Source organism: Equus caballus, chromosome 25 (assembly GCF_041296265.1).
Source record: "Equus caballus isolate H_3958 breed thoroughbred chromosome 25, TB-T2T, whole genome shotgun sequence".
Classification (NCBI taxonomy): domain Eukaryota; kingdom Metazoa; phylum Chordata; class Mammalia; order Perissodactyla; family Equidae; genus Equus; species Equus caballus.
Window position 1 is genome coordinate 44,874,903 of NC_091708.1, and position 21,541 is coordinate 44,896,443.

At 56.4% G+C, this 21,541-nt stretch overlaps 1 long non-coding RNA gene across 1 annotated transcript; it reads left to right on the forward strand.

Annotated features, from left to right (window-relative positions):
• The first annotated feature begins 699 nt into the window (after nt 1-699).
• Nucleotides 700-14,944, forward strand: LOC138920700 (uncharacterized). The gene is made up of 4 exons (XR_011432356.1): nt 700-942; nt 7,283-7,360; nt 9,793-9,969; nt 10,551-14,944. It is a non-coding gene; the product is annotated as an uncharacterized lncRNA (long non-coding RNA).
• Nucleotides 14,945-21,541: the final 6,597 nt, after the last annotated feature.

A 21,541-nucleotide genomic window follows, 5' to 3' on the forward strand; every position in this document is an offset into this window, starting at 1 on the left:
CCGTGCATGCACACTGGGAGGGAATAAATGAGAAAGTACAGGGATGGTGGAATCTGGGTTTCTCAATGTTGGAGGAGGAGGTTGCAGGCAAGCAAGGAGGAGGTGCTAGAAGGAACCATGTGGTCCTGGGTTAAAGTTGGAGGCATCAGCATGAACCTGTGTTGGCTAACGTAGGTAGAGATGGACAGATACATCAACAATTATAGATACGTGTGCACACACACATTAGTATACAAACGTGGATTTCCTAGCTGTGTCAGCTGAGAAGATGAGAGACAATGATGCCCCAGCAGCAATGAGCACACCCAGTGCCCAGATCTTGGTTTCTAACACCGCTCTCCAATAAAAGGAGCCAGGGCCCCTCAGAGAAACCACTGGTTCTAGGGCTGGGGCTGGAAATGTACAAGATGAGCCTGGAGCATCTTGTAGAAGCGGGAAGTAAGGAAGTGCTCAAAACACAGAAGGATGGGGCATGTCAAATGATTGAATAAATAAACAAATGGGGAGAAGAGACAAGTCTCCCACGCAGAATTCTAAATAATTTATGTAGATACTCCTCTCTTCCCCACCCAACCTGGAGAACGGGCTGGGCTTCGTGACTTCCTTCCACAGAGGACGGTCTGCAGGGGGAGAAAGTGACTTCACAGTGGAGACGCCCGGCAAATTGGCCCTCAGGAGGAGCTCAAGGCCAACATCAACAGTGATGAGTCATGGTGACAGCAGGGACTCGGGATGACGTGATAGGAAGGGCACTAACTCTGGGGTCTTCCTCCCCGAACCCATCGTCTGAGTCATGACAAAAACCCGAGACAAATCTCAGTGGAGGGACGGTCCACAAACCCCTGCCCGGTGCTCCTCAGAACTGCCACGTGTGTCAAAAACAGTGGGAGTCTGAGAGCTGTCGCAGCCCCGAGGAAGCGAAGGGGACGGGATTTTTAAAAGGTAAGGTGGTGGCCTGGATGGGATCCTGGGGCAGGAGAAGGACGCTAGGGAAAAACCGGCGAACTGGGAATAAAGTGGAGAGTTTAGTTAACGGTACGAACACCCGTTTAGTCAATCACATTCCGGTGTCATCTCTTGGTTTTGACAAATGTCCAGTGGTAACTTGAGATGCCGGCAATGGAGGAAAGCGGCGCGGGGTCGACAGGAACTCTCTTTGCTAACTCTGTGACTTTCCTGTAAGTTCAAAACTATTCTAACATTGAAAGTGCATCTTCCAAAGCAGTTGGGCTTATTTGTGTGACTCAGTTTCTGGATTCTCTAGCTCATTCTGCTGACTCCTGATTGTACGCTGATAATGTGGTCTCTGGCTGCGTCGTGCGTCTTGGAGCTGGGTGGTGTGAGTCCTTCAGGAGGGCGGGACTGGGACCATCTCTGGGCCCCTGAGCACATGAGGCTTGGATGTGTGGAGAGGCACAGCCCAGCGCTCCTGCATGCGGGCTCTGGGGACAGATCCACTGGGTTTGATCCCTGGCTCCACCATCAGTTGGCTGTGTGACGTTGGGTAACTTACTTAACTTCTCTGTGCCCTGGTGTCTTTGCCTGTCAAATGGGAAAATTGCTGTACCTCCTTCAAGGTGTTACAGAAGGATTAAATGAGATAATACTGTAGAAATGCTGAGGGTAGCATGTGGTACACAGCAGTAAGGGCTCCAAAAGGTGTCAGCCATTGGCTATTCTGCAGTTGACATGTGATGGAGGGGTGTTGCAGGAATGAACGAACAAATGGCAATGCCTGACTCCTGCTTCATCAGAACCACTTATCAAGGCACCTGGCCAGAGAGCAGAGAGCTCAGGGGAGCATGCCAGCTGTGTGCACGGGGACATGGCTCTCCTCCCTGCCCACGTTTGTGGATGATGTGGCCCCGTTCATCCTGCCCAGCTCACAGGACAGTGGAAGGCAGGGGCAGAGGGCAACCCCTCCGGCGCTGAGGTTAGACACGCCTGGGGTGGACTCACAGCCACCCCCCGGCGCTGCCACCTCGTCACAAAAGAAGGACAGGTGTCATTATCTCCCAGCATCGCAGGGATAGGAATAATAGAGAACGAGACGGAGAGGAGCCTGGTGCTCCGTGTGCTTCCACGTGCAAGGGGCTTGTTGGTGCATCCCGCCTCGCGAAAGTGACTTTAGTGCCGTAGAACACAAAATCGCATTGAGATGCCATGACGTACCCACCAGATGGACGAAAATGAAAATCTCTCTCAAGGTCAGTGTTGGCAAGAACGCAGAGCTTCAGGACACTTTGCCTCCGCTGGCGGGAGTGGCAACGGGAGAAGGAGTCCGTGTGATCTCCTAGGGCCGAAGGGCCATCTGCCCCGGAGCCAGGCTTCCCGCTCCTGGAACTGTGGCCCGGAGAAACCCGCGCTCGCGCGCCAGCACTGGGTACGAGAGGTCCAGAGCAGCTGTGCCGGAGCCCAGATGCCCACCAAGAGAAAAACGGTTAAATAAAGGATGGTGCGCTCATGCAGCGAACTCACACACAGCGAAACAAGGCCGTGACGACAGAAAACAAGACCCACCGACCCCCGCACCCACAAATAGACCCAACCCCACGAAACAGCAAGGGTGAACCCCAAAGATAACCTTGAGGGGGAAAAAACCCAGACATAAAAGAACACTTACCGTATGATTCCATTTATATAACATTAAAACACAGACGAAAGTCAACTGTATTGTTAGGGCTGCATAATTAGATGGTAAAACCAAAGAGAATGAGAAGGAAGCAATTACCAGCGGAGTGAGGGGGGTGGTTCGCTCCGGGGGGTGGGCGGCCTGCATGTTGGCAGCTGTCTCTGTCCTGACCCGGGGCGGGGGGGGTGGTACATGGGTGTTTGCTTGATAATAATCGATATCCTCTTTTGTATGTTATATTTCAGAATTAGAATAATCTTAAAAATTAAGATATCTGGGAGAGCTGAGGCAATTTGAGTGCCCTTGAAAAAATATCCCAGAAATAATTCACAGAGGGCCCTGGTGCCCGTTTTCACGAAGCACCCTGGTATGGCAGGAAGAGTGAGGCCTTTGGACCAAGGAGGAAGAGGACTCGAAGGCTGGTGCTGCTGCTTCTTAGATATAAGGCCTCAGGCAAGACCCTGAACCTCTCGAAATCTCAGTTTACCAATCCATAAAATGGGACCAAAAATACGTACCTGGAAGAGCAACAGGAAGTGTTGTACGTGCCCAGTGCCTGGTCCTAACAGGTGACGTCTGTCGCTGTTGACACTGATGTTATGACAGATGTCTGGGGGAGCTAGATCTGAAGTTGGCCACCCTCAGTTCCTGCCTTCCCGTCCATCGAGGCCATCGCCCTGTCACAAGGTGGGGTTAATCTCCCCTCCCCTTGAATCTGGGCTGGGCCTGTGGGCACCTTGACCAATAAAACACAGCAGGAGCGACGTCCGAGAACTGAGCTCTCTGAAGGCAGGGCTGAGGGCTTCCTGGGCCGCAGGTTGTCCCTGCGGCTGCAAAGCCAGGTCATAGGGGAAGTGGCTCCCCAGCTTGCGGGTGCCAGCCGGCCTCAGGCGGCTCTGGGAGGCTGGAGAAGCTGCATGAGGACCAAAGCAGGGCGTGTTCGGTTCATAGGAGCCGAATGTTTCTGCCAAGCGTGAAAGCTAAGAGACGCCCGTGGCAGCCGGGCATGTCCTCACCTGATGATTTATCGAGTATTTACTGAGCACGGGCTCCGGGCACGGGCGCTGCCGTAGCCCTGGGGTGCAGTGTGAAGGCCAGGTCTCCGTCCGTCCCTTGCGGAGCCCCATGAACAGCTCCAGAAGCTCCACAGTCACAGTCGAGGTCATGCCTTCCTCCAGGTCTGTGAGGGAAGCTGGAGGAGGAGCCACAATTCCAGCCGCTGTCCTCGGAGCCCCGTCAACGGGAAGGGCAGGGGGATGGACAGGGGTATCTAGCTGTTAGTACGGCCCCATGGCAGGACGCCTCCCCCTTTGCCAGCCTGTGAGGGGGTGTTGGGATGCACCAGATCTGACGACCTGGAGCCCAGTGCTCACATGCGAAGTCTGGTCCTCCGCCATGTCAGTTGGTGTAATCCTTCTAGAAGGAAACTTGGCACATCTTCCCAGGAGTGGATTTAGCCTGTTTGAAACTTAAACAAATACATGTAAACACACGCATGTGTGCACACATACACGCACACTCCAAAATTCTTGGTTGTAACTACCAATTCCAAAATTATTTGATCTTTTGCTATTTTTCTTTTGTGGTACCTTAAATAAAGATCAAATTTAGACACCCAAGCTGACTCTATTCAGTTATGCTTGTTATTTTAAACACTTTAAAGTAACGCTGGGCGTGTGTGAGCGAGAGAGGAGGCTGGGCTTGGGCGCCTGTTCCTGTGCTGGAGCTGGGCGTCGTTTCGGAGATGTCTGAGGTTTGGCTCTGTGCCCAGACCTCGAGTCCTGTCGCGAGAGCTCTGCCATCCAACGTTTGTAACGACAGCCAGGATGAGTTTATGTTAAGGCCATAGTTGAGTCCATGCCTGAGGCTTACGTACACACGTGTCGTGGACCGTTTGAAGGCTTAGCGAAAGATTGTATGCTTTTAAAGGAAGAAGTTTACTTTTGAAATATGAGTATGTAGGAAATTCATAAAGTGTTTTGGCAAAAGACAAAACAAAGCGAACAAAAAATAATCTGAGGGATATTATTAATTCAAAGAAAATACACGGAGAAAGGCAAGGATGGACGAGGACCAACACATCACTCGGAAATGTCACAAAGTACAAATTAAAAGCGACCGAGACGGCCACATTTCTAGATGAAAGGTGAATGCCAAATGGGGAAAAATGCTCACAAAGGGAAATGCACGAGTCCATATTCTCTCTACAGACCCAATTCAAAGTGATAAATTGCATTTTTCAAAAGCACAAAAGAAGAACAGAAGAAGACCATCCCTAAGAGAGGAAACGCGCGTGAATGCCTGCAGGAGCTGTACGACTCCACAGCCGAGGAGACCTCCAGTCCAGACGACGGCCAGCGTGCACTCGGCCCAGGTGTCTGCTCATTTTCGTGTCTGTGCAACAAATTGTCACTAGCAGTGAGGAGGGACGCTCACAATTATAAGATGCCATATTTGGTTCTCAAGGAGCTAACGTGAGTTGGGGAGATGAGAGAGGAGACCTGTCTGTGAAATCAACCTTTCCATGGACTTTCTGTGACTCAGTGTATCAGGAGATGACAAGCACTGAGAGCCACCCAGTCTGTGTGTCCCAAATACAGGGTGACATCGCCACAGGTCCACGTGAAATAAACCAAACAAGAACGTGGCAGTTTTCACAGAGCTCCACTGAGTCTGTGTTCAGCGATGTCCTTTCTTCTGAGATTCCCATTGCACTGAGATAGAGGCAACATTAAATGGTTTTTGAAAGTTGGCTGCCCCTGGGCTGTCTTCTGATTTCTAAAGAAATTCTATGGATTGATAACATCCCCAGGCCTGGCAGTCTCTGAGCAAATCCACTCCCCTCTGTGGTGCAGAGGCGAGCACCATGCAGCTGGTAGGAGAGCCCGGGACCCGGCCAAGGACAGGGGGACATGGAGGGCAGAGCCAGGATGGTGGGTGTCTCCTGGTGCAGCCCTGGCTCCCCTCCGACTCCTTGTTCTGACCTGGGAGCGAGTGGGGCCCATGAGTCCCAGGAAGGTAGAGGTCAGCCCCCCAGGTGGCTGCACCTATTGCTTTGGGGCAGTCAACACAGTGAGCAGGTGTGGCCTGCACCTGAGAGGAGCCGGGGCGGTGCCCGCCTCACAGACCTTGTCTCTCCTTGTCTGCTCTCACTGCTGCGGACGAGCACACAGAGAGGCTGGCTGGGGAGGCGGATGGATGCACCATGGCTAACGTGCCTTAATTAGGAGAGCGGCCAGTCTGGATTGTGGAGAAGTCTGGATCCAGTGGCTGGTGTGAGCCCAGTTTTCTGACTTGGAGTGCATGGCGGACGCCCTGGAGAGGTGTGGGTCAGTTATTGGAAATCGTCTCCTGACGATCCTTAAAGGACCCGGCAAACTGAATAGGGTGGATTTGTTTCTTGCTTCTGTGTAAACAGTCAGGAGAGGATTTGAGAGCGGGTCAACGCGGCCTCAGACTTTCCACAGGCTTGCTTGGCGCTGGTGCTGGTGACATGAATTGCCCATGAGGAGATGGTTTGTTAAGCAAAGGCCCTAGGTGTTTGCAAAATCAGAGTTAGCCTTGCCCAAATTAGTGTTTGTGGTCTTATTTTTATTCACTTAGAAGGATGGAGTCCCTGGGGGTTAGAATTGCAGTGAAGCTTCATAGTTAAAAGCATAGCCTTTGGGATCAGAAATGTACCCTCTGTGTGACCTCGGGGGACTCACCTGTGAAATGAGGAAGCACGAAAGGTGGCTGTGAGCCCACGGGCTGCCGGTAACTCCTCCTGGCACCCAGGCCATGTGCTACCGATGTGTTGCTGTGACCGTTCTTTCCCACGTGAACAGAAGGCAATTCGTTCAGTCCCTGGTTCTCAGCGTCTGCTCATCCAGATCCCAAACTCGGGAGGCGGTGTGCAGGTCGGGATCGCCTCTTCTCTCAGGTGGAATTATTTTAGACGTCACATGCCTTGGGATCATGGTCAGAGAATCCTGGCGAGTCCAAGCAAGGTTGTCATTTCTGCTGTTTGCTCACAGCGTGCAGCTGTGGTGCTGCCCCTGGGGAGCCAGCCTAGACGCCCCTCCCGCCTCCAGGTGTGTACGCCTGCTCCCAGCTCCCTCGAGCACCTTCCCTGAAGCCCCTCAGCTCCTGTCCTGTCTCCCTTCCTCACTGTGTGAGCTGCCTGTGGCTGCTCTAACAAATGGCTACAAACCAAGTGGCTTAAAACAACACACATTTACTCGCGTACAGTCCTGGAGGTCAGAAGTCCAAAATCAAGTCTCACTGAGCCAAAATAAAGACGGTCCGGAAGGGCTGGCTCCTTCCGCAGGCTCCAGGGGAGAATCCGTTTCCTGGCCTTTTCCAGCTTCTAGTGGCGTCCACATTCCTTGGCTTGTGGCCCCTTCTTCCATCTTCAAACATCACTCCAGCCTCTGCTTCTGGCATCACATCCCCTCCTCCAGCTCTGACCTCCTGCCTCCCTCTTATAAGGACTCTTGTGATTACATTGGGCCCACCTGGATCATCCAGGTTAATCTCCCATCTCAAAATCCTTAATCCTTTCTGCAGGGTTCCTAAAGCAACATTCGCAGATCCTAGCAATTAGGATACGAGATATTTGAGGCCATTATTCAGCCGACCACACCCACTCATGGTTTTTTCCTTCTCCAGGAAGTTCCCAGGATAAGCGGTGTGGGATGAAGGACACTCTCGTCCCACCTACACCCCTGCATGTGCTGCTGGCAGAAGGTGAGGCCCTTGGGGGGCTGCCCTGGGGAACCCCACATCCTTCTTTGCGTGCTGGCTGTCTCCTTCACGAGTGCGTTCCCTTTGGATGCTTCCAGCTAATGCTGGCGGGGATGGGGGGTGCAGAATTACCCGAGGCTGGCCGTGTGCCCCCCTCCATGCTTCCCCACCCCTCCCCGACTCCCCGCCCCAGAGCCGGCACACCTCACCACCAGACCCCGAGCCACTTGTAAGCGTGGACTTGGGACTGACTTCTGGCCCTGACACCGAGCAGATGTGGGTAAGAGATTTGTTGAACTTCGTTGAGTTGATGGCATCTCTGGGCCCTCCCCTGGCAGAGGGCTTGGGGTTTGGGGTGTCTGTGGTCAGGCTGCCGCTGGAAGTTGAAGAGACGAGCCCTCTGGAAGCCTCCTTGGGACCTCGCTCAAACAGGCCAGGGGCAGGGAAGGTGGGGGTGAGTCTCTGCTCCAAGCCTCTGCACAGAACCCCGGGGCGGGCGGGGTCTCGAGCTGGCCCGACAGCCGATGGCCAGCTCTGTGCCTGAGCAACGGAATAGTGGATTTGAAGCAGAAAGAATGGATGAGTAATAGGCATGTAAATTAAATGCAGACCACAAAGTGGAAGAAGACATTTACAACACATATAACTGACAGAGGACTCGAATCCAGAAAATATAAAAACCTCTGGCAAATCTGTGTGAAAAAGATCCAAATCGCAATAGAAAAACGGACAAGAGACTTGAACAGGACCTTCAGAAAGGAGGGTATTCAGATGGCTGATAAACATCTGGAAAGATGGGATGCAAGTCAAATTCACAAGGAAAAAAACTGTGGTCTATGCAGACGGTGGAATATTATTCAGCCCTAAAAAGGAATGAAGTTCTGATGCACATACAACACGTATGAATCTGGAAAACGTGATGTTAAGTGGAAGAAGCCAGTCACAAGAGGTCACATATTGTGTGATTCTGTTTATGCGAACTGTCTAGATTAGACAATCTATAGAGACAGAATGCAGATTGGTGGTTGTGGGGGGCTGGGGGGAGGGAGGAGGGGAAGAAACTCCTTAAGAGACGAGGAGTTCCGCTGTGAGGCCGTGGGAACACTGCGGAGCTGGATGGAGGCAGCGTTTGCACAACATCGCAAACGTACCAGCTGCAACGGAATCCTTTATTTTACAATGGTTGATCTTCTGTTACGTGCATTTCACTCAATAAATTATTTTTCAGAAAACCACGATGACCCACTACTCCCCACCTACCAAAATGGCTCAAATTACAAATGACCAGGGAAGCATGTTGGTGAGAATGTGGAGCGACGGGGCTGCTCTCACGCTGCCTGTAGGAATGGGAACTGGGGAAACTGACTCCATCTGCCCAAGTCAAAAGTACGCAAAACTGCTGACTGAGCAACTTCACAGCCTGGGGTATGCTCGCTGGAAATGGGCACACAGGTCTGACCATGCACGAGCAAGAACGGTCGTTGCAGCCTCTTTGCAGCGGCTCAAAACTGGAAAGACGCAATGTCCATCAACGCCAGCACAGGCCAGTAAAGTGCTGTGTTCCCCGGGAGACTCCTCTGCGGCAGCCCCAGCGAGCAGACCATGCCGCGTGGGGCCACGTGGTGACTCTCGCAAACGGGACGCACAGGGAAAAACCTTAGGTGGAGATGAAAACAGACACGTGTTGTGTGGTTCCACTTATATGGAGTCCCAAACAGGCCCTTTTTAACCCGTGGCCTTTGAAGTTAGGAGAGTGGTTACCTTGGGGGGAGGCAAGGGGGCAGTTCTGGGGGTGGAGGAAGGCTCTCTGAGACACTGCGTGACACACGGAAACGCTCACGCGCCAGCTGCTGGTGAGAGTGGAAGCTGGACAGAAATCGAGGGCTCTACTCCGTCTCGAGGGGACCACTTCCCTTCCATTCGACTCATCCATTCATTCAAGCAGCATCCTCAGAGTAATTAGAACACGGTCAGACCGGATCAGGCCCCGGGAAACACTAATGAGAACGCACAGCCCAATTCTAGAGGCCGAGTGGCTGGCAGGGAGACGGATGGTCGTAATGCAGTAATAGCAGTTTTCAGGCTGACAGTGGTGGTGGGCATGGAGGAGGGGAAGGCTCCACGTCTTTTTGCAAACACCCCCTAATGGCTTCCCTTGGTTGGATGCTTCCAGGCGTCATCTTCTAACCCCACATTTACCTTCTGGGGTGGTCTCCTCAGCATCCTACTGACAACGAGAGGAGAAGGCACCAGGAGAGGGCCAGTCACTGGGACCCAGGCTCTGGAGTGACAATGGGGCCTGCAGGCAAGCGGGCTGGGAGGCCGTGAGTGTCACCATCCTGGGCGTCCGTTGGAAGATCCTCTCCCCCTCCATGATCACGAGTCTTCTGTGTGCAGACGCCCTGTTTCCATCTGGGGCCTCTCCTGCTTTACAGGTCTGCGTATGGGCTGGCCTCGTCACGGGCAGCAAAGGCAGACAGATTCCACATCCAGCTGGAACACTGCCCGGTGCTGCCCCGGGGACTCCAAAAGCTGTTTTTGGCCTGTGGCCACACTCGGCCCCAGAGGCACCTTCCATCGCCCGGCCCGTCTTCCAGGTCTCCGGGAGGAAGGTAACGGGGCTGGGGCGGATGGGCGGCCCGCCTTCTCAGTGTGCTCACTGAGTGGGACCCTGGGGAGGCAGAGACGCACCACCTGGCCTGGTGCAGGGTGACCGTGATCGTGCAAGTGCCAGGCGACTGCACCCCCTGGTCACCCCAAGGGAGAAAGGGCCCTAAGGGGCCTGCCGTGGAGATGCTGACTTGGGCAAGAGTTCAGATGTGGGCTCATCATCTCCTCTGGGAACCCAAGAGGCCGCACACGGCAGTGTCCGCACACAGGGGCCGTGGCCCTGCTTCTGTGCACTCCACACAGCCCTCTCCTGGGAGCCTTGGGCAGCTGGTCCAAACCCCAGACTTCACTGCTCCTCAAAAGCCCACACGCCCGGCAGGCCCAGGACCCACCCAAGCTGCACGACCCTCCCCAGGTAGCCCTTTTCCCTTCATCGCCTGGCTGTGCCTGCGACTCAGCCCTCCACCCCTCCCCACCAGACACGACCAGGGCCCCTGCTGTGGCTCCCCAGGCCCCCGAGACCCCACGGGAGAACTGACTGGGTTTCATTGTCTGTCATTTTCATCTCTCTGTCTCCCTGTAGGCCGTGAGCACCCTGAGGCCTCACCCTGTCTTCCATGTCCCCGGAGGGCTGGCCAAAGGCTCAGGAAATCTCTGTTAAATGAACCAGCAAAGCAGTGGGAGAGGAAGTGAGCTTCAGGGTCCTTCCTGTGAAGTGAGTCAAAGGGTCTTCCAAAGGCCCCCTCCTCCCAACAGCGGAAAGAGGAGGCAGCCCAGGGACATGGCTTAAGGATTTGAGAAGGTAAACTGAGTCAGCCTTGCCCGGATGAATGACAGCAGGGTCGAAATGAGCCATGTTTGACAAAGCAACGAGCCCCACACTACAGCATTGGCCAGTGTGTGAGACAAGTGTGCAAAGGGAAGCATGAGAATGTGTGTGTACAATAACAAGTGTGCAAGGGGAGGCATGCAACAGTGATCGTGACACCCTGTGTTCTGTGTGCTTGGGCCCCAGGCATAAACTGAACCCATACATTCCCAACATCCCTGGCCTCACTCTCCCAACAATGCTCCAGATGGGGCACCTGAGGCTCAGGGAAACCAGGGAGTTTCCACCAGAATGTTCCACTGCTAGAGCCCTGGAGCCTACTTCCAAGAAGACCCCAACATAAGTGAAACGGGGGGCGGGTGATATATTTGGTGAGTGACCTGTTAGCAAAGAGTCGCCTGCAAGGCTGACCCTTGAGAGCCAGACTCTGGCGCTCCTTCGGGGCGTGCAGCGTGTCAGCACAGGCGTGCGCTGACGGGCCGCTGCGGAACGAACGTCCGTGCCTTATCAGCAACACACGCAAATACCAGTTTTCAGGATGTGCCTCCCGAGGACCAGAAGGAGCCCAAACGTCTGGAGACGTTCTCGGCCTTGCTCTCTGTGCCCGAACAGGAGCATCTGGGGGTGACAAGCACCAGCGTGCCCTGTGCTGGTGAATTCACATCTTCGACGAGGAGACCGGCTCACCCTCCGGGAGAGCTTTCGGGATAAGCAACTTTCCACAGGTTCGACAGGCAGCCTGGGTGGCTTTTCAGAGCCCTCTGGTTTCACAGAGGAAGAAACTGAGGCAGCATTGTGGCGCTGGACTTGCCTGAGGCCACACTGCATGGTGGGGGATGGGAGGCCCTAGGACAGGGGTCCTCCGCTAGGGTGGCCCTGCCCCCCTGGGGACACCAGGCGAGTCTAGAGACACTGGGTTGTCACGATGGGGGAGGTGCTGCTGGTCAGCAGAGGGAGGCAAGAGATGCTGCTGAGCATCCTCCAGCGCCTGGGACAGATCCCCACGAGGAACTGGCAGCCGGGAATGTCAGTGGGGCCGAGGTTGGGACTCCAGCATCTGTTTGCCTAAGGCTGGCAGCAACCGGGGCTTCGTGGCCTTTTCTGTTCCCGTCCCCTCAGGTGATCGTCATTGTACAAAGCGCTGGAGTCAACTGGGCCCCTTCCTTCCTTCCTTGCTTCCTTCCTTTCTCCCTTCCTCCTTCCTTCCTTCTTTTCCTCCTTCCTTCCTTCCAGGGAAGGTGCTCAGGGTCACGCACAGAGCGCCAGGGGACCCACACAGTTGTGACGGCATTCCAGATGGCCCCCAAGCTATCGGGAGGCGCTGGCCGGTTGGGGGGCTGCTCACGGCCTTCCCGCCCGGGCCTGTGGGGAGGGACGGGGCTGGAGGGGAAGAGTTCAAACCGAGGCGGAGCTGGGGCCGCATGACTGTCAGGGTCTTGGCCGCCTCTGCCCCTCACAGAGCGGCCCTTCTCCCTCCGAGGCGGCAGGCCAGGCACTCACAGTGCATCCCGGCTCTCTGGCTCCAGGCAGGGAGGGGCCTGCGCTGGGTCGAACGCTCTGCTGCTGCTATCTTGAGACTGTTAATAATTGTTGAGCAAAGGGCTCATATTTGCATTTTGCTCTGGGACCTGCACATTCTGTAGCTGGTCCTGCAAGGGGGCACGTTCCCTCCCGACCTCGGAAGTCTCCGGAAATCCTTGGCACCACAAAGCACAGAGGCTGCCTGGGCAGCAGGGTCTGCTTGGGGGACCTGCTTAGAGGGTGGGGCTGCTGAAGGTGTCATCCCACACAGAGACCCAGGACAGCACTCTGCTCCCGCTAGGCTGCCGGTGGGTGGGGTGGGAGGGCCTTGGACGCAGGCACTGGAGGAATGCTGTGAGTCCCTCCTGGGCTTCCACCTGCTGCCACCCTAGGCCCGGCTGCCAGGCACATACTCTAGAGGTGACTCTTCCCATTGCAGCAAAGACTGATTGGGGGCACTGTCTCCAGGGCCTCTGTGGCTGTTGCATGATGGACATGGCACCTTCTGAGTCCAGTTCCTGTCTCTGCACGGAGGTTGGAAGTCCACTTCTGTGTGGTTACGGCAGGTCAAACAACTGCACATAGTAGGTGTGCGATAAACTGCCCTATTGCACACAGTAGGTGCATGGTAAACTGCCCTACTCTTACTCCTCTTCCTTCCCCGACAAGGAAGTCCCCAGCAGATGGCCCTCAGGTGGACCCAGTGGCTTCTGCCCCTGACCGCCGATGCTTTCCCCTGCGGACCACTCTGTCTCCACTGGCCTTGCTGGCCAGGGACCTCGCTGGGCCCGGCAGTGGGGTCGAGATCACACCACACCAGGACTCTAAAGGTTGAGTCCCAGCCCTGGTCCCTCCACCAATTAACCACTTCTTCTGGAACGTTCTCCTCTTTCTAGACGTCCGTTTTCCACTCTAGAATGAAGGCTCAGATGAAATGCTCTCTCCAACCGCTGTGGTTCCAAGGGGCTCGAGAGCAAGAGCTGAACTTCTCGCCAGGGTTGCTTCCTGGAAGCGATTCCAGCCTGGACCCGCCCTGGGGGCCTTGGACTTGCCTTCAGTCCCCCTCTCTGCCACCAAAGAGTGTTCCGGGTACCATTTACTCTCCGAGGTTCTGGGTGAACGGATGGCAGACAGACAAGCAGACACACGTCTACAACGTGGTGGGAATTGTGGTGAGGGGCTGCACAGAGGACGTCTCAGCCAGGGAGGAGCCAGGGGGCTGGGGCCCGAGCAGCACTCGGAGCTGGCCACGCAGAAGAGGAGGGGCCGAGCATGGGGGGGCAGAGGGGCGCCTTGCAAAGCCCCAGAGGCCAGAGACGGCTGGAGGAGCTCCGGGGACCAAGAGTGGTTCTGCTGAGCTGGGGAAAGGGAGGCGAGGGCCAGAGCATCAGCCGGGCCAGAGTACGAGACGTGCTCGCACTGATCCCGAGAGCCATGGAGGGCTGCCAGCACGTTTTTACAGGGCCTGGGACTAGGATGAGGCCAGCAAGATGCCTGGGGTGCAAAATTTAGGAGACGCTCACTCTCAGGTTGTACAAGTGCCTGTGTGTTTGGTGGGGGCTCTAGAAAGATGGCGCTGGTGCTGGCTGGAGGAGGGTCCGGCGGGGCCGAGCCTGGAGCCGGGGAGCAGGCAGGGTCAGAAGCCACTGCTGGAATTGAGGACTGATATGGATGTAAGAGGGTGGACGGGGGCTATGAATGGGTTTGGGGTGGTGTGGACAGGGTGACACCAGATATGAGGGTGGCCTTGGGCTGTGGTTTGGTGACGGAGAGGACAGAGAGTTCATTCTTCACAGAGACACAAACTACGGGAAGAAAAAACATGGAAGAAGAGATTTGGGGCATCGACACAGCCAGCGAAATGTGGGGCAGGTGGCTCTCCAGGTGCAGAGCTCAGGAAAGGGGTAGAAGGTGGTGGGCTGGGGACCCACCAGCCCGTGCATGTCCTCGGGACATCACTCAGGGGCTGGCAGTGAAAGCAGAAGGTCACCCAAGACCAGGTTCTGAGGAACGAACGTCCAAGGAGGAGACTCCAGGAGGGGAAGGACCGCTCGAGCCCAAGGGGAAGCAATTCCAAGGACCGGGGAGTGGCCGGCGTGTTGAGAGCTCTGGAGGAGATCAGAAGCGCCGGACCACAGAAGTGTCCATCTGCCTGTCTTAATCACACCTTTTATCCTCTGTATCTCACGATGCTTGCTGGCCGGAGAGAGACTGTCCCTCCCCAGAGGGGAGCTGATTCCTGGAGATGGCAAACGACTTGCCTGCAAGCATGCCTTCCATACACAGACCAACCAATCCAGAGCCTGCAGCCCCAACCCCCTCCCCATCCAACTGTCACGCATGGGCCAGGGCTCCCCCTGCCCTGAGTCCCCGGGGCCAGGTACCCGACAGCTAGGGACACCCCTGCAGCCCGGAGCCTGCCAGAGCTATTCCAACTCGCCGTGCCAAGCTCGCCGTGCCTGGCCTCCCCTGCGCGCCCAGCCTTCCCTGGAACCCCCGGCGACGGCCCTGGGCTCTGCTCTCCTCCCCCTCTGCTCCTGGCTGACCCTGGTGGTCCCCGGGTGGCCCTATGAGGCGTGGCATGGCCTCTCCTCTTGAAAACTCTAATAAACTCTTCTTTCATGTCATCAATGTCTCCATGTTGTCACTCGGTCACCTATAAATTAGTCCGTCATGCAGTCATGAAACACTGCCCGGTCCACCCCCTCCGGGACGTGTGAGTGGTGCCTCCCCCAGCTTGGTTCTCACGCAGGCGCAGCCCAGACCCCACGCTGGGCGAGCAAGGGGGCCCGTCAATGAACTGGATGCAGACTACGCCCACGGCAAGGACGCGCCACTCTCCTCCACCACCCTGCCTCCCTCCTGTAGCCCTGCTGGGGGCCTGCGGGAGCCCAGACACTTACTGACTCTTTCCTGGTTTTCCCCTTAGTCTTTTGGCCAAAAAATGCCCCAGGATAATGAAGAAATCTATTTACAGTAGCAATATTCTGTCTGGTGCCTTCTGGAATGAATTAGCCACAGGAGGATTTCTGAGTGTTTTTTTTCCTGTTGGTGGACCGGTGCCGCCGATGTGGGAGTGAGCTGTTGGCCGGGCATTTATGGAGCTCCCGTGCTCTGGATCCGCGGTCGTGGACCCCGCAGTGGAGCCCGCGCTGTCACCCAGACGCCGCACTCGAGGCCCATGGGCGGCCGGCTCAACGAGCCCGGTGCTGGTCGTTAACTGCAAAGCCACTCGATGACCCTGAGATTGCAGGGGGCCTGGCCTTCCGCTCCCTTTAATTGTGTCCCTTCGGCTGCTGAAGAACCCGTGTTCTGAAAGCAAGTTATTTATATCTGCTCCTCAAGGCAGGCCCAGCAAGACGCCGGGCTGGCGGTCATCCTGGGCTGCTAATCTGTGGCCAGTGTTCAAACAGATTTGGGTTCCCAGAACAAAACAAAACTTTCTTCATTTTCGATGTTCACTAATTCAGCCTGGCTCTGGGCCACAGGCAGAGCTTCCCGGGCTTTGTCTATGGCCGCCCTCCCTGCCCACCCAGGGCCTCCCTTCCGAGGGAGGGGGCAGAGGCATCAGCCGTGGCCGGGCTCGTCTCCTGCCTCCGTGGACGAATGTGCGACAGGAGCCCCACATCTGCCGTGACTCACTGTGCAAACATCCTCCGCCCGCTGGCCTCGCACCCCCTCCCCCGGCCTCCGGGTCCCCGTGGGTTCCCAGGCCCAGGCCATGCTTGTGCAACACGGTCCAGGCCTCGGGGTGCTCAGATGGGGCTGCCGGATGCAACGTGGACAGTACCGGGCGAGGCACAGAGCCAGCTGGCCCATCTGTTCTGGAAGCCCCTTCCGGATACTCTGAAGTCCACCCACGGCCGCCTCTGCTGGGGCCTGGGGGTTCTCCTGAAAAAGTGGGTTGTTTTACATCTGCTCTCAGGCCTGGGAGAGGCCTGACTGTGGGTGGACATCCACGTTCAAGTCAAGCCCCGTCCCCATCATCAGCGTCCATAGACCCCCTGGAGATGTGTCCGCCCCGCTCTGCCTGGCTGGCCCCTTCCCCTCGACACCGCCATCTGGAGCCCCCGCTGTTTGCTGCCCGCGATCCTGCATCTTCTCTGTCCTGGCCGGCTTGATCCCTGCAGTCACTGCCGCCATCTGCACGGCTGCTGCAGAGCTGAGGCCCCACCCTCCACCCACATCTGGGGCACAGGGCGCCTGAGTCGCTGTCCGATGAGTAACACAGCCAGACGCAACTGTGATAAGCTGTCCCCACACGCTCTCATGTCCTCCGTCCTGTCTCCAGGCTCAGAAGAGCCAGCGTCTCGGCCAGGGACTGTCCCTCCTCCCTCACTTCCTTCTTCTTTTCTTCCTCTCTGTCTCTGTCTGTCTTTCTCTCTGTCTGTCCTTCCCTCTGTCTCTCCTTCTTTTTAGGTTGGTTTCCCTAGTGTTTAGCATAAAATTTAACATATAAAACGTTCTCCAGAAATATTTGTAGAATGACCGAATCAACGAAGGGCGTCGAAGGAGCCTCGTGAGGACTCAGTCTTTCATTCAGCACATATTCAAGAAGCATCTCTTGAGTGCCAGGCACGTACGTGCCGTGCTTGGAACATGCCCGCCCTGCTCTCTAGAGTACCCCAGGGCGTCCCTGGGTTTGTCGCAGAGGGGTGGGGTCCACGTGGGCCTGTACAGCAAGGTCTGTTCTGCATAGTGGTCTCAGAGGCCATCCCCAGGCCCAATGCTGACTTTAGGGTAATTTCATGGTGGGGGAGGTGTTAGGCATCAGAAATCTTCTCCTTGTCCTGCGGGGGTTGACTCCCAACTTGGACCATGCTCTGCTGCTGGGAGCCTGGTCCGATGCGTGCACAAGTTTTGGGGGCAGCCGCCTCTCCAGTCAGGGCAGCTGTGCTGTGAGCCCGTGCCCTTCGGGGCAGTGCTTAGGAAAGACCCTCCCCATGCAGCACAGGGCACAGAGCGACACTTCTTCCTCCACAGGAGGCGTGAAGGCATCACCCATCTAGTCCAGCCAAGCAGTGGCCACAGAGACCTCATCTGCTGGATGGTGGGGGACCCAGCAAGGGCAGGAAGGATGGTGGGGTGTGGAGGAAGCGGGGTGACCTCCAGACCTGGATTTAATCCTCCAATAATACAGCACCGGCCCCCAGGAGTCACGAGGAGCGCCCTCTGTGGACGTGGGGTGCACAGGGGAGGGGCACCAGCGAGGCCCATCTCAGAGGATGCTCCGTGCAGGAGCCCAGGATCCATCATCCCTCTATCTTCCCTGTGGGGCCCCAGCCTGGCCCCCAGCACACACCTGCTTCAGCCCATGCACCCTGCACCCCAGAAAGGACAGGCTCGGTTGATCAATTCGCTGAGCACCATGCGTGCCCAAGGAGTTAAGTCTGAACCCCACCACTGCGCCCGCTCCCACCACGTCACCCTCCCAGGCGGCTGTGCTTGTCCTGCAAGGTTCCGAAATCCTGGGACTCCCTGCCTTGAGCATTACGTGAGGGGTTCCTCTCTCCAGGGCGAGAGCGAGCGCCCGGCTCTCTCCTCCACCGTTGGCGGGTTTAACTCTCACTCGTCATCCTGAACTCGGCTTCAGGTCACTTTCCAGGAAGGCTTCCCTCACCTCCTGCCCATCGGGTCCCCATTGTCCTGCATCCTGGGGCATCTCACACCTGCCCTGAACGTGTGACTTGTCAGAGACCGCCTGGTGCCCAGCGTGGCGGTTTCCCAGGACCGGTGCGTGTCTGTCTCACCCATCTTTGTATGCTGCACCCTTCCTGTTGAGAGCTGGGCTGTCCGCCTGGAGGGTGCACAGGGTGGGGACATCCTGGGGGAGTGGACCTCAGGGAGGGTGCCTGAGGGCTGCCCCATGGCTGGCTCAGCACCATGGAGGCAGGGTTAAGCTGAGACGATGCAATGCCCAGCTTCAGGCGGGCCTGGGTTCACATGCCCGTGCAGCCACGCACCAGCCATTTGACCTTAGCAAAGCTGCTTGTCTGCGTCTCTGTTCTGTCCCCCATCAGCTGCAGGTGACATCAGGACAGGGTTTCCTGGGTCCACTTGGCAAGGCCCTGGAGCCCAGGGTTCCCTCGCACCCTAGTCGAGGTGTTGCCGTGGAGGTATTTTGCAGATGTGATTAAATCATAATCAGTTGGCCTTAAACGAGGGAGATTATCCTTCAATCTAGGGGGCCTGGCCCACCCAGAGCAGAGGCTTCTCTGAAAAAGCAGCAAGCCCGCCCCAGTGTCCAGTTTGCCCCCTGGCCGTGTCCGATAGATTTCCCAGTTGCCTAGCCGGCATCCTCATCCCGTGGGCCAACTCCTCACCATGACTCCAAGTCTCCTGCTGGTTCTGTGTCTCCGGCTGAACCTGGCTGATATGAGGCTCAATGCGCCACTGGTACAAACCGTGCAGCTGAGTCCCGGCCGACGGCAAGTGCTTGCTGGGCGCCAGCCCCCTGGACTTATTGTGGCTGCATCACTTGAGGCCAGTGGCACGGAGCTCAGGGGGCCCTGCTGAGTGACGTGGGTGTGTGCACAGCCCCCGCTCACCCATCACTTGTTTGGGAAGAGCTGATGCTCTTTCTGGACCTCTGGCCCCAGTTCACAGCAGACGGAGGCTGCAGGGCCTGGGGCCGCGCTTCGGCTGCGAGCCAGGCACACCAGGAGCGTAGATTCTAGTGTTCTCACCATGGTCTCGCCTTTTGCCCCAGTTTTGCCCATCTGTAAACCAAGGACAGCAATGCCTGCCTGACGGGCTGGGGTAAATCAGATAAGGAACCTAAGAGTGTGCGAAGGGGCACCAGGCCCATGTTTGGTGGGCAGGTCTGTCTTCTCCAGGGCTCCTGGGCTCCTGCGCCTGGGCTGTAGCATTTTCCTGGATTAACATTGTAAAGTATCACCTGTTTATTAAGGGAGACCCCACTAGCAGGGGGAGAACACTAATGCAGGGCCAAAAGTGACCAGTGTATGCCAGACTCAGGTTCACTGTGGATGGTTGTGCAGGTTGTGCACTGCATGACTCCAGGGATCTGTCTGTAGACCATGATGTGACTGGTGCCCCTCGAGTTGTGCAGTGACTGCCTGCACCTCTTCAATAGTCCCCCTGCCATTTCCATCCAGGAGCATGGGAGAGCCAAGGATGGGGTTATGGACTGAATGTTTGCGTCCCCTCCAATTTCATGTGTTGAAGCCCTAAGCCCCAACGTGATGGCATTTGGGTGTTGCACCTTTGGGAGGTAATTAGATTTAGATGAGGTCCTGGAGGTGGAGCACCCCTGGTGGGGTTGGTGACCTTGGAGGAAGAGGAAGGGAGACCAGAGCTCGCCCTCTGCCCACCATCTGAGGACACAGTGAGAGGTGGCCATCCGCAAACCAGGAGGAGGCCTCGTCCGGAGCCCAACACGCTGGCGCCTTGCTGTGGCCTTCCAGCCTCCAGAACGGGAGGAGCAAGTGTGCGCTGTCTGAGGCCCCGGCTGTGGCGTGCTGTCACGGCAGCCCGAGCTGACCGACACGGTAGTTGTGGTGGCCACAGTGCAGCCCACTCTTAGTCTCAACCTCAGTGGCTGCAAGAAAGCTGCGTGCTTGTCCCACAGCCCTTTTCTCTTTCCCCAGATGGCTAAGATTTAAAGGGAAAGTTCTAGACTAAGAATCAGGAAACCGGACAGAACCGGAGCCTGGTACAAGCAAGTCCCCACGTGTGCCTCAGTTTCCCCATCTGTAAAACGAGACCAGTTTCTCGTCTGTGGTCTCTCCTCATGCTAAAGCCCCAGCTCTGCCATCTTGGAGGAGTTGAGGATGAGTGTCCGACTTCCCGAGGGTGCGGATTTGGCTGCTCTGCGTCTTCCGGGACGTACCTGCCTCTCACCCCCTCGTGTCCCAGGTTTCTCTTTGGGGCAGACCCAGAACACGTCCCTCCCCAACCGCACCCTGGAGTCTCAGCCTGCCTTCGGATCAGCGAGTCTTCCTTTCCTCTATCTTTTCCTCATCACGCCGGGGAGGAAAACCTGCAATTTCTTTTGTCGTGCATTTGTGTAAAAGCTGCAATGATTTTCCTCCTTTTTCCCTTCCACCTTCACACTTTTCAGCCTCGAAAACCTACTCAACAAAACCGAGATCCAAAGAAATACACAGCCGTAATCCTGTTTGACTCCAGCCTCCCTGTGCCCATGTCACGTGAAGGGCGAACCACACTCGCGTCTCAGGCCGGGAGCACTGACGGTTCCCACGGCCGAGATGGGCTCTGCACACTGCCAGCTAGAAAGGCCACGCGTGGCGCTGGAAACTTGCATCAGGCCCACGCTCTGCCCAGACCACAGAAGGACACCTGTGCCTTTGGGTTCTCCGGCGCCAGAGACGGCCCCCGTTGGATGGGAGCGGCCGAGGGCTTGTTTGCTGTGGGATTCAGGACATGGCCGCTCTGAGTCACAGCCCACGTTGGGGGTGAGCGGCCCCCCACGTGTCTCCAGCAGGCAGAGCTGGAGGGCATCGCAGCGAACATGACGACCTGGAGACAGGAGGTTGTTCCATCTGTTGGTGCCCAGACGGGTGGTTCCAGCAGAGTCTGCAGTTGTCATTAGCCCGCTGTCTCCAGCGGACACTGCCAGCTTGTTACCAGGGCTGCCTGGATGGGAGAGTCCGTTTTCCATGAGCAAGGAGGTCTCTGGGCTCCAAGGGGGCTGGAGATCCCAGGGTGCCCGGCTTGGAAGTTCGGGGGTCTGGGTGCTCTGTTCCAGGGTGAGGGTGAACCCCCAGAGGTGGCTCCTGTTCCTATGAGAAGAACATGTAGTTTTTTCCTAAAACACCTAAAACACGTGGATTCTTCAGACCCACAAGCTGGCTGCCTGGGCCTCAGCTTACGTCATGCTGCTGTTGTCTGGCTGGAGAGAGAAAGACAGACACAGACACAGAGTGAGAGATAGAGTGAGAGATGGGGGAGGGGGTGGGAGACCCAGAGACAGAGAGAGACACACAGGGCCAGAGAGACAGAGAGAAGGGAGAGACAGATACAGACAGAGAGGGAGAGACAGAGCGACCCAGAGAGAGAGGGAACATGAATATAAAGTTCCTGCTGCCTTAGGCGGGGTCACTGAGACGCCACATCCCGTTCTACGGGACTTTTCACTGGAAACCAGGCTGTCCCACCTAACTTCTGTCACAGCTTGAGCTTCAGGTACAAACAAGTTGTGTTTTAAAAATCAAAAGGAATCGGGAACGTAGAAAATCAGA